This window comes from Vombatus ursinus, unplaced genomic scaffold, assembly GCF_900497805.2.
Source record: "Vombatus ursinus unplaced genomic scaffold, bare-nosed wombat genome assembly UNPS02014794.1, whole genome shotgun sequence".
Taxonomy (NCBI): Eukaryota; Metazoa; Chordata; class Mammalia; order Diprotodontia; family Vombatidae; genus Vombatus; species Vombatus ursinus.
This window is the reverse complement of record NW_020954572.1, coordinates 29,853,666-29,866,257: the sequence shown is the minus strand read 5'-3', so window position 1 is coordinate 29,866,257 and position 12,592 is coordinate 29,853,666.

Sequence of the window (12,592 nt, the reverse complement as noted above, 5' to 3'; positions counted from 1 at the left end):
ACATAGCCATCAAAGTGATTTTCCCCCCTAAAGTACAGGTATGACTATATCAACCCTACAATTCACATACTTGAAAAATTTCAGTGATCCCCTATTAACTCTAGGATCAAATATGAGTTTCTCTATTTGGCATATAAAGCTCTTCACAAGCTGGTCCTCTGCTATCTCTACTGTTTTCATATCACTCTCCTACACACACACTCCAGGAAAATTGGCTTTCTTACAGTTCTTCACACATGCCACTCTCTCTCCCATCTCCATGCTTTTGAGCTACTCTGCATCTGGAATACACTCCCTCCTTACCATCACCTCTTGGAATCCTTTGTTTCCTTCAACACTCCAGCCCAAGTGTTACCTTATGCATGAATTCTTTCCTGCTTTCTCTTGCTTCTAATACCACCCCTCCACCCCAAGGGTACTTTTTACATGGTTTATATACACTTACATATGTGTATGTTGTCTCATCATTAACGTAAGCTCCTTGAGGGCAGGGACAGTTTCATTTTTGTCTTTGTGTCCCTAGCAGTTAGCATAGTGCCTGGCACATAATAAATGCTCAATAAATATCTATTGCTTGATTGATCATCTAGTTCTAAGTCTATAATATAATATCTTCAGTTCTGTCATAAACATTAATAAGGTAATGAGTTTCCACCCTCAAACTTTACCTTTGAAACCAGTTTCTTGTACTTCTAGCTTGCTAAGAGGCTATAGTAAACCACTTATATACAAATACTGTTGGGGAACAATAGTTGTCTGAAATGGATAACATGATCTTGTACATAGGAATCTCATATCTCTCTAAATACAAGGCAAGTATCTTGAATCAGCACCAATAACATTTAAAAGTCCCCAGGGTACAGGTAAGTACAATGAATGCCCCAACACATATTTATTTGCATATACTGTTCATCTGGGCTCTGCCAAATGTTCTCTTTCAGAGAATAATTGAATGTTAAGAACTGCAATAAAGCTTGACAGACAGACAGATAGATAGATAGCTAGAGCATTTATTAAGCACTTATTATGTGCCAGGCACCATGTTATGTGCTGGGAATACAAATACAAACAAGCAGATAGCCCCTGCCCTTAAGAAGCCCATATTCTAATGGAGGAAAATAATATATAAAAAGAAGCAGGATAAGTTCATAGTTCATATCTTCTCTAATCCATAAACAAATTATGAATCACATCTACAATATCCTCAACAAGTGGTTATCCATCTTCTCTATTTGAAAGCCTACATGAATAGAGAACTCACCACTCCCTCAGGCAACCCATTCTTGGTTTTGGAAAGTTCAAAAAGGAAACATTTGCTTCTTTTGATGTGAAATCTATTATTCCCCTATAATTTTCACCCATTGGTCCTAGTTCTGCTATCCAGGGCCAAAAACAGAATGTGGAATAGCTCCTCCAAATGACTTTGATTTCTGTGATATCATCCCTGTAGGACTTCAGCCACCAACTCAACACTTCTGTGTCTTCACTCTTCATGAGTTCTGGTAGACAACACCACTTAATGATTATAAGCCTTTTGGTGATAAGCATCTTTCATCTTAGCTAGACTGATTCTCTAAGAACTGACATAGAGTCTTTAACTGAAACTTTTCTTATTTTAAGACCTTCTTGAGCTTTTGCTCCCCGAGCAAAGACTTTAAGGGTCATCTCCACACCATGATAAAGCATCAGAATGGAACTTCCAGGGTTCAAAGGATAACCCTTCAAATTTCTAAAGTGTTCCTTCACTAAAGTTATCTCTTTTCTAGGCTAAATCACCTCATTTTGTGGATGAGGAAACTGGGGCACAAAAGAGGTGATCTGAATTGCCTGAAGTCATAACATCACATATTTGGAACTAGAATATGATCATATACTCCATTCTCCTCAGTAGAAAACAGAGGCCCAGTGAGGTTGAAGACTTGCCCAAGGTCACATACCTAGCTAATGGCAGAGCTAGGATTAGAATTCAATTTTTCAAAGGGAAAAGCTAATAATGCCATTGCATCTGATGAAATTGCATGTTTAAAGTAAACCCTAAGTTGTTGGGAAAAGGGACAGATATCCCTGGTGCTGGTATAGCAACAGGGACCTTGAGCTATGGGTAGCTGACAGGATATGATGTGGTCATCTTTATGTGATTCATTTCGTGTTAAGAGATATAGAAATGGCCCTCTTTTACATGACAGGATAATGGAAATTTAAAGTTCCCCTTCTAGCCCTGCCAGAGACCTGAAATTCCCTTGTTACTCACCCTTTTGAATTAGCATATTAAAGGCCCTTATTAAAATTGAAATAGTTATTTGAGGATTCAAATTGGTCTTTAACACCTAGTTTTAAACTAGTAGATATAGACTAGTGCTTTGAGGGTAGGGAGCACAGAACAGTTAAATGTTGATTGGGATGGAAGATGAGGAAACGTTTGGATTTCAATTCATTATTATAACATAGACCTGGATGACCTTGGATAGTAAGAGAACAACATGATGACACCTACCCTTGGGAGGGAGTGTTTTCTTGTTTTGGGTTTTTTTGGGGGGGGCAATTGGGGTTAAGTAACTTGCCCAGGGTCACACAGCTAGTAAGTGTCAAGTGTTTGGTCTGAGGCCACATTTGAACTCAGGTCCTCCTGACTTCAGGGCCAGTGCTCTATCCACTGAGCCACCTAGCTGCCCCAGGGACAGAGTATTTTCAAATGGTGGGTATAGTTCCTGAAGGGAATAGTAAACCAAAAAAGAGGCATGCAAGGGCCTGGATAACAAAATTAAATTTCAGCTTTGTAGAAGGCTTGCTCTGGTATTGGATTAGTAGTAGTATAAAGGCACATAGGGTAGTATAATGATAATAGTAGGTTGCAATTATATACATCCTCTCTGATTTGATCATTCCAGGAAGGGGGTGAGCTCAGTAATTCAAATATTATTATCTCAATTTTACAGAGCAAGAAGATGAAGCTCAGAGAGGTTAAGAGGTTTGCCCAAGTTCAAACAGCTGGTAAGTATCAGTATTACTTAGTAGAATACAAATTCCTTAAGGATAGAAACTATTTTTCAGGTTTATGGCTATATTTCTAGTATAGAATGTTTAATAAGAAGCACTTATAAAAGGTTTGTTGCATTGAATTTGCGATAGGACAGAAATCAAGTCGTCTGACTCCACATCTAGAGTTCTTCCTATTCTACACTGCTGCCTTTCTAATCAGTAGATGGAGGGATATATTGGTTCAAAAACAGAGTTCCAGAATCTGAGGGTGAGGTCAGGGTATATCAATCTCTGAAAATGAAGTTATCAGGAATCAACACACAGTGGATAGGGGTCAATCCCATTTGGAGAAAGCTAATTCATGAAATTAAGATACCAGGATGAATTTTCCATAAAACATACCTAATAAATTGTTATCAGATAATTATTATGTGAGGTAATATAAGGACCAAAGTTTTTTGGTGACTGATAAGAAATATTGAAAAGGGAAATTAAGAAGAATGCTAATGCAACTCTGGCTCTGTCCAGAAAGAAGAACAAGACCAATACCAGCTATTTAGACAGAAATATTTCTAAAATAGTGCAATACAGCATGTTAGTCTCTATTAACTTTATGTGTCCGCCATTTTAGTAAACCCCAGTTCTCTTTTTCTGATTTTATTGACCAATAAGCATCCTTTAGATATATGTTACTTTTTCTAAAGTTCTTAATCTCAAGAAGGAGAACAAAGAGCAGATAGTGTTCATTTTCAGGTTGGGTATAATCAACATAATAAATGAATACATTGCTGTTTGGTTTATAGTTCAGTTTTTACTTGTGTTACCCTTAGAGAAACAAGAAAAAAAAGTTTCTGAACCTGAAAACATGAAGACAAGACCCTAGATCATGTTGTAGATAATAAAAAAGAGAAAAAGTTGCGTTGGAGGCATATTGGGAAGCTAGGCACACTAATTGATGGAGTTGTAATTTGTACAACCATTCTACAAAATAATTTGAAATTAGATATGAAAAATCAAGAAACAATTCACATGCTTTGATTTAGCTTACTGAACATATACCCCAATGAGGTCAATGACTGAAAGAGAGGTCCCGTATATAACAAAATCTTAATTGTTGGCATAATTCGTGCTAGTAAAAAAACTAGAAACAAGCTGGGTGTGCGTGAATTGTAGAATGGGGGAAAAAACCACCAACATTGTAGTATGCAAATATAATGAAATATTACTGCCACTTAAGAAATTATAAATATAAGGAATTTAGAGAAACATAGAAAGATGTTTATAAAGGGAAGCAGAACAAAGAAGAGAGAAAACAATATATATCATTACCATAATACTGTAAGTGAAAACAACACTAAAAATCTGAATTGAACTCAGATTAATGATGACTGATCTTGATCTAGAGGAGAATTGATAAACATGCAGCCTATGGCCACATGCAACCCCAAACACTCTTGACTGTGGCCTGAATCAGGTTAAGATGTATTTCCTATCTCATTTTAATGTGTTGGTGTATTAATAAACATTAATATAGAAACATGTGTGGTTTTCTAAGTCAATAAGCAGCCCGCAGGGATTCCGATGTATGGTTTTGTGGCCCCTGTTTCTATTTGAGTTTGACATCACTGGTCTAGAGAAAAGAGAATGAAATACATTCAGTAGTTTGTTGAGGTACCAGAGGTGTGGAATGTTGTACTTGGTTTACTGGTTTTGCTTAAGTGTTTTTCTTTATTACAAGGGAAAAAAATACAGGAAAAAAGTAGAAAGCATATCTGTAAATGACAGTGACATTAAAAAGTTGTAACTTTTCTGAAAGAATGAAAAAACATTTTATGGCCATTAAAGGTCAATATAAGTGTGTGCTACTATCCTCTTTAGAGACACAAAAAGAGAGAAAAATGGAGAAAGGATAAAATAGAGGAGAGGAAAAAGAAAATGGAGAATAAAGGAAAAAGAGAGGAAGAGAAATGGTAGCTAAAGGGATAAATGAGTCTAGAGAGAAGAAGAGAAAGAGAAAACAACTGTGCATATTTAAACATAATTGATAGATCAGCTATTAAGTCTGAATTGGTTAAAAGGCTGAGATGTAATTGAGGTTTCTGAACAGGAATACTTGACCAGAAACCAAAGTCCCAGGTAGCATCACAACTCTATAATATCTTGTAAGCAACTTGGTGAGTTTCATTATTCTGGCATCTTTTTAGGTTGAACAACAGATTTCTTAAAGTCAAAGTGATGTTTGTAAGTGAGGAAGCTGCAAGAAATAATAAGCAGCTCTTACTCTGAGCAAGGAGGTATTATCTGGTCATTCTCTTTGCTGACATCATCTGGGTCAGCGACTGGAGAGGAGCTCATTTTGCAGACGTGCAAATTAACACAAGACCGTAGGCCAGAAAGAAACTGGGCCTTAAAGAAATTAGGCTAGAGGTATGTGATGATTTGGCTAAAAACTGAAGCTGTGACTCATGATACCCTCAGGCACAGTAAAGGTAGAAAGGGTTAGGGAAAGTTTTCCAGGCAGGTAAAGATTTTTTGTGAGATGATTGATTTGATGAATGTCTTTGCTGTTATACACTACAAAGTAGTGAAGTGAAAGCATGTTGAATTTAGGGTCTGCAGACCCAAGTTCAAATGCAGGCTCTTCCTAGCTGCCAGGTCCTAGCTGTGTAATATTGGGCAAGTCATTTAAGTACTCTGTGACTCAGTATCTTAATATGTAAAATGGGGATAAGAACACTTAAACGACCTACCTCACAAGGTTGTCACAGAGAATGTTCTTTGTAAAACTCAAAGCTATATACACAGTGTCCCAAAAGTCTTAATGCAGTTTTGAGCACTGTTTAACAGAAAGCACTTTAATATGTTATCTCATTTGATCTTCATTTACAACAATCCTCATAATGCCTATGCTACAGGTGTTATTGTCTTTGTTTTTCAGAACAGAAAACTGAGGATTAGAGAGATTGAGAGATTTGCTAGCAAGTAAGTTACTGGGACAGGATTTGAATTCATGTCTTCCTGAATATGTATCCAATACTAGCTACTACATAATAATTTACATATAACAAACCAATTAACAGGTATTTATTAAGCACCAACATTGAGCTAGACTATAAGGGATATAAGAGAAGAATGTATTCTTGATCTTAGCCTAAAAAGATATTGTTAAAGAAAAAGATAATAATAACAGATTACATTTATAGCTTTTTGGTCTGCTACAGATGGTGATCATCACAACAATCCTGTGAGATAAGTAGTTAAAATATCATTATCCCCATTTTACAAATAAGGAAACAAAACAACTGATAGATTAAGTGACTTGCAGAAAGTCTAACCCAGGCAGGAAGGTGCACAGTCAGGAATGCTTCCAGGTCTTCTCACTCCAAAGCCAGTAGAGATTCTTTCCCTTATACCACAGATGTTTCCAACTGAATTGTGTATTGCCAAATGATTGATTGTATGGTCGTGACAAAAATAATCCCCAAATTGCATTTTAGCTGGTCTTTTCTAGCTATGTTATCCACAAAACCTTTCTGAAGAGCTGTAACAAATTAACAAAGAGTGTTGATTTCTCTTCCCTGCTGCTAGTAATATAGCATCCATATGGCAGAAGACAAGAATGGGGGGTTCTTGATATCCACAGATTGGATTACTGGTCCTTAAATAACTAAGAGTTATCTGTAATTAAGCCACCCTAAATACACAACTGTATTCTAGAGACTTCAGAGGAGTCATGGGATCCTTTGACTAGGGACCGCCTCCTGGCATGGGTATAGGAGGCAATAAATGTTTAATAGGACAGAGGTGTAAAGGACTTTGTTGATGTTAACTTTTAACAGCCAGTTTCTTAAGTAAGTTGTCTTTAATAGGGCTGTAGTCATGCACTGTTAATCATTCTCTAATCCCAACTTCAATTTCAATCCTATTAAACCAAATACCACTTGCTTTGGCTCATGTTGGTACTAAGCCAAACTGCCTGGGTAACAGTTGGCAGTTATAGGACAGTCCTGTTTTGTGAAGTGAGATTTGGGGGTGTAGTGTATGAAGTCTCCTGCATTTCAATGACAGTCCCATTAGGGAGAACTCCTACCTCCACTCTAAGATTTCTGTCAGATTATTTGTATACAATTTCTCAGATGAGTTATATGGATAATTGCTGATCCTCTGCCCTTAACTATCTCTGTCTGTCCTCAGAGTACCTCAGTACACACATATGAGTTAGCATTTATTTTCCAAAATTATTGATACTTAATATCAAAATAGAGAAAGCTCATGATACAAGAATTCCTTGTTCTAAATTCTATTGTTGTTGCTGTTGAGTTGTTCAGTCCTGTTTGACTCTTCATGACCCCATGGACCACAGCAGGCCAGGCCCTTTTATCCTCCACTATTTCTTGTGGACTTTCCAAGTTCATGTTCATTGTTTCCAGGACACTATTTATCCATTTCATCCTCTGCCATCCCCTTTTCCTTTTGCCTTCAATTTTTCCCAAAATCAGGGTCTTTTCCAATGAGTCCTGTTTTCTCATTAGGTGGGCAGTGTATTTCAGCTTCAATATTTTTCCTTTCAGTGAACAGTCTGAATTAATTTCTTTCAGTATTGACTTGCTATCCAAGGGGTTCTCAAAAGTCTTCTTCAGCACCACAATTTGAAAGCATTGATTCTGAGGCACTCATCTTTCCTTATACAGAAATTAAACTTGACCAAATGGCAAACTTTCCATATCTTTGGAACTTATAGGATTTCCACACCAAAGCACATCATATTCTTGATAACTGTGCTTCTTTGCATCCTTTTAGTAAAACAGACACACAAAAAAAAAAGCCTAAGGGTTATTCAGTGATAGCTAAGAATCTTTCAAATTCTGAAATTCTAGAATTTTATTTATAATATGACTTAAACCTAACTGATAGGACAGGGGGAACTACCATGTACTGGGCCAATGATCCTTTTATCAGATTTGGGTTAGAATCTCTCTACTTGTTATGTCAAATATGTGACCTAAACAAAATTTGAATTAACATGCCATCCTTTCTAATGTTCATCCCCTAATTTTGGGCAGGTACCCCAGATGTTTGATGGAAAGTAGGGGTATGGTAGAGAGAGACTCCTACTGCATTAGCAATATGGCTGAAGTGAGTACAAGTGACTATACACAGGGTAGGAAAGCCCTGAGTCACTCTTACCCTAAATGTACCATTTTCAACTTTGCCAAAGACTTTTTTAGGCCTCTCCCTGCCTCTGTCTCTGTCTGTCTTTCTCTGTCTGTGTTTTAATAATGGGTCTCCCTGTGTTGTTCAAACTAGAAATTCAGAGACTACTTATGATCCTGACTCTACTACTGATTGCTACTGGAGCTTTGACCTTCTCTGTTTCCAACCCAGACCAATCCACCCGTCCTTTGGCAACCTGGTGGCCCCCTTGCTCCCAGGGGCCCAATAAAGTAATGCTAAACTTAGTGAGGATACCCAATCGGCATAGACCACTACAGCTCAGAATTCCTAAACTCAAGATATTGGTCAGTCTTAGCCTCCTCAGTAAATACAGAAATATGCTACCATATGAGGTCCCTGCTTCATATGTATGTATATGCATATATGTGTGTGTACACAAGTGTGTGTATATCTATCCATCTATATCTATATATCTCCCCTTCTGGATCACTGCCTCTCCTTCTGAATAACTGCCTTGTTGTGGCAGAGGGTCTTGCATAGCTCAATGAAACTATGAGCTATGTTACCCAAGATGGACAGGTCACAATGGAGAGTTCGGACAAAAAGTGATTCACTAGGGAAGGAAATGACAAACCACTCTAGTATCTTTGCTAAGAAAACCCTGTGGACAGTGTTAAAATGTTAAAAGATATGACACCAGAAGATGAACCCCTTAGATTGGAAGGTAGCGGACAGAAGGGTCTGGTGTGCTATGATCCATGGAGTCATGAAAAGTCAGACATGACTGGACAACTTAAGAACAACGATAATGACACACACATACATATATGGATATATATGTATGTATATATATTTAAAACCAAGCCCTTCCAAATCCAAATTTCCCAGAGGCAAAAGGACTGTAGCCTGTTTTCTATCCACTGGCAACAGCAATTGTTCTCCATTCTCCTTAAATATCAACTTTGGTACATTGGCAACTGTAATACATTTACTGGTGAATCAGTCTCACTTTATTCAATGCAGCAAGCATTTATTGTTCACTTACTGTGTGCAAGGTCCTATACGAGGCACTCAGGATGCAAAGGCAAAGATAAAGTAGCTTCATTTGTTTTCTCTCCTTTCATACCTGAACATCTCAGAGAATGCAATATGGTACAGTAGGAGATAGAAGAGTGAAGTGGAAAAAGCCTTGACTCTAGAGTCAGAGGACATTCATTCAAATCCTGTTTCTGAAGCTTATTACCTTATGACCTCAAAGTCTTTGAAAAAGTCATTTAACCTCTCAAGATCTCAATTTCCTCATGTGCAAAATAAGGAGGTTGGATAAGATGGCATCTGAAGTACCTTCAAGTTCTAAACCATTCATTTGTGAGCCTATAAATCTTCCACAGACTTCTCACAGTACCACTTGTACTCTCTTCTTTCTCTAATTCCTATAGGGTTCCAATTCTCTTTATAATATTAAGAAAGAACCTCAGTCCAAACCTAGAAGGGTATAGAACTGTAGAGAAAAAAATTCCAATTGAGGGGAAACAGAACATACAAAGAAGGTAACCTAAATACCTTCTCGCCAAAGAAATTCAAATCAACCTACTTGAAAACTCCTATGGGTCTTGGGTGAATGAAGACAGTCTTTGTAATGGGGAACTAAACCGCCTTTTAAAAGGTTCTGCACCTTAAAATTTTTTGAAGGACTTCTTTTGGGATGGAGTTGGCCAGCCTGCCTCTGGAAAAAGAACCTCATTCATTTCAGATCCAAATTGAAGCAAATAGCTGTTAGACTATGGGAATTCCAAACTTGAAAGGCAAACAGCTATGCATGGAATGTGAAAAGGGCTTACTGCTGCCTATAGTTGGTAATTCCCCCATGGGCTATAAAACATACTTGTGATCATTGTTCTTTTGATAGTGGTGATCATTATTTGGTGTGGCCATAGAAATCTGGCTCCTGGGTTTGAAGTACCAAATGCACATTAGTGTTGTAGTTGGAGTGATTATTGGTATGAGAAGAGAGAGAGAAAAATTATACTGAGTGAATTAGTGGTAGTGAATCAGGATATTTCCAGGTAAGAAACCCTAGGGTACAGTGTTAGGCCAGAGCCTGCTTGCTTAGCCAACCTTGATAATATTTCTAATTGCAAATAACACTGAATTTCCTTCTAGCTTTTTGGAATGGGGTTAAGGTAGTGTGGGAAATAATAATAATTCTCCTTTTCTCAGTGTATTTCTAGACTGAAGGCCTCAGGAAAGTGATCACAAGTCAGACAATTTGACTGAAAGGACAGCCTTCTGTTGTTAATGGGGAAGGACTTCCTTGAAAAGGCACAGGCTGACAAGTGTGGTGGTGTATGCTTGTACTCCCAGCTAATGGGGTATCTAAGGGCTGGCAGATCTCTTAATTTCAGGAGTTCTAAGCTGCAGTGGGTTATGCCAATTGGGTTCAGCCTGAACTAAGTTCAACATCACTATGGAAAGCCCTCTGGAGGAGAGAACTACTAAGTATCCTAAGAAAGAGTGAATGTATCCAGGTTGGAAATGGAACAGGTCAAAGTTCTTACTCCGATCAGTAGTGGAATGAAACGCACTAAGTAGCCTCTGTCCTTTCAGGCTAGGTGAGTTGAGAAGACCTAATATTTTTAAAAGATCTAAAATTCTCTAAAAAAAGAAGACCTAATGTTTAAAAAGAAAGAAAAGAAAAGAAAAAGGAAGCAGGGAAGAAAAAGAAAATGGACACCCCTACTGAGTTTTAGTTCCATCATAGAGCTTGAAATATAAAAGGACCTATCTTGCATCCAGTTATAATCAGTGCCATGTGTTGGGGATGGGAGGATGGGCTAAGGAGCAGATCCGTGACCAGAAAAAAATGGGAAGGGCTTGAAGACAGTCCATCTTTCTCTTTCTTCTTTTCAAGGGCAGAGTGGCAGATATCATTAGGGTTCTTTTACTCTTTTTAGTGGCCAAACGGAAGATCCTATTGAGCCTAAAGCAATTATTCAAGGCTCCAAGTTATCCATAGACTTAGGGCTGGAAGAAACCTCAAAAATCATCTGAGGAGATCCAGCCCTCTCATTTGGCAAATGAGGAAACAGAATTTCGGAAGGGTTCTGTGGTCTGCTTGAAGTCATGCAGGTAGTGAGTGAAATAGCCAAAGTTCTTGAGAATTTGAGTCCAAATCTAGAACTCTTTAATCCACTTCCATTTGGAGGAATTGGAGGAATTCCATTGGAGGAATACTTATGTGTCTCAGAACTTTAGGACTAGTGTTAAAGATTATATTCTCAATTTATGGAAGTCATTTTGATAAATGTACATATTTGTATTAAGTTAGAAATCTTTCCTAAAGTCTATGTGCTTGCTAGTCCTTATTAAATTTCTTCCTCCCTCTTTCTTGAAAACAGAAAGTCTTAATTTAACAGGGTTTGCCCTTCTAAACATTCTATCATCTATTTCTGAAAATATCCTGAGGTAAAGACACTACTGACCTATAATAATTATTGGTGTAGGAAATGAAGGCCTATAGTTCAAAGTTAAGCACATCTCTCACTGATGGCGAAAGAAGTCTGGTAATGTTTTCATGAAAGTTCATGGGCTCCAGTATCTGTAAACCCAAGTACTGGATCTTTGGTGACTTATAAGTGGGCCTTGATTTGGAGGAATACAGAAAGAGTAGGTGCTAGGAGGCAGGTGTGCCCCAATGGTGCTTCAGCTCTGAGGCTCAGTGACCTCCCATACAGTAACATCATCATGTTTAAAACTGTACATTTTGTTCCCGCCCCCAGATGCTACTCTTTTTCAAGTTTCCCTATTTCTGTTGAAGGCTGCCAGCCTCCCAGTCTCTCAGGGTTGCAATCTTGGAATTATGCTAGACTCCTCACTTTCCCCAGATAGCTAATCAGTGGCCAAATCTTTCAGTTTCTATCTTTATAACATCTTTCCAACCCTTTCTCTCCACTCACACAGCTATCACTGTAGTAGTCCAAGCCCTCATCATCTCTCAACCAGATTATGGTAGCAGCCTCTGGATGGGTGTCCCTGCCTCAAGCCTCTCACCGCTCCAGTCCATCCTATACACTGCTGTTAAAGTGATTTTCCTGAAGTCCAGCTCTGACCATGTGACTCCTCCATTCAACCAACTCCAGTGGCTTCCTATTCCCTTGGGGATCAAATATGAACTCTTCTGTTTGGCTTTTAAAGCCCTAACCTGGTCCCAACCCATCTTTCCAATCTCATTAGACATTATTCTTTCTCCCACACAGCCAGACTATTCATTCTGTATTCCTTACATGTAACACTCCATCTCTTTTTCTTTGCCTTTGCACCAGTCATCCCAAATTCCTATAATATACTCCTTCCTTACTTCCACCTCATAGAATTGCTCTCTTCCATTAAGTTCCATCAAGCATCATCTTTTGCATAAAGCCTTTTTGATTCCCACCCC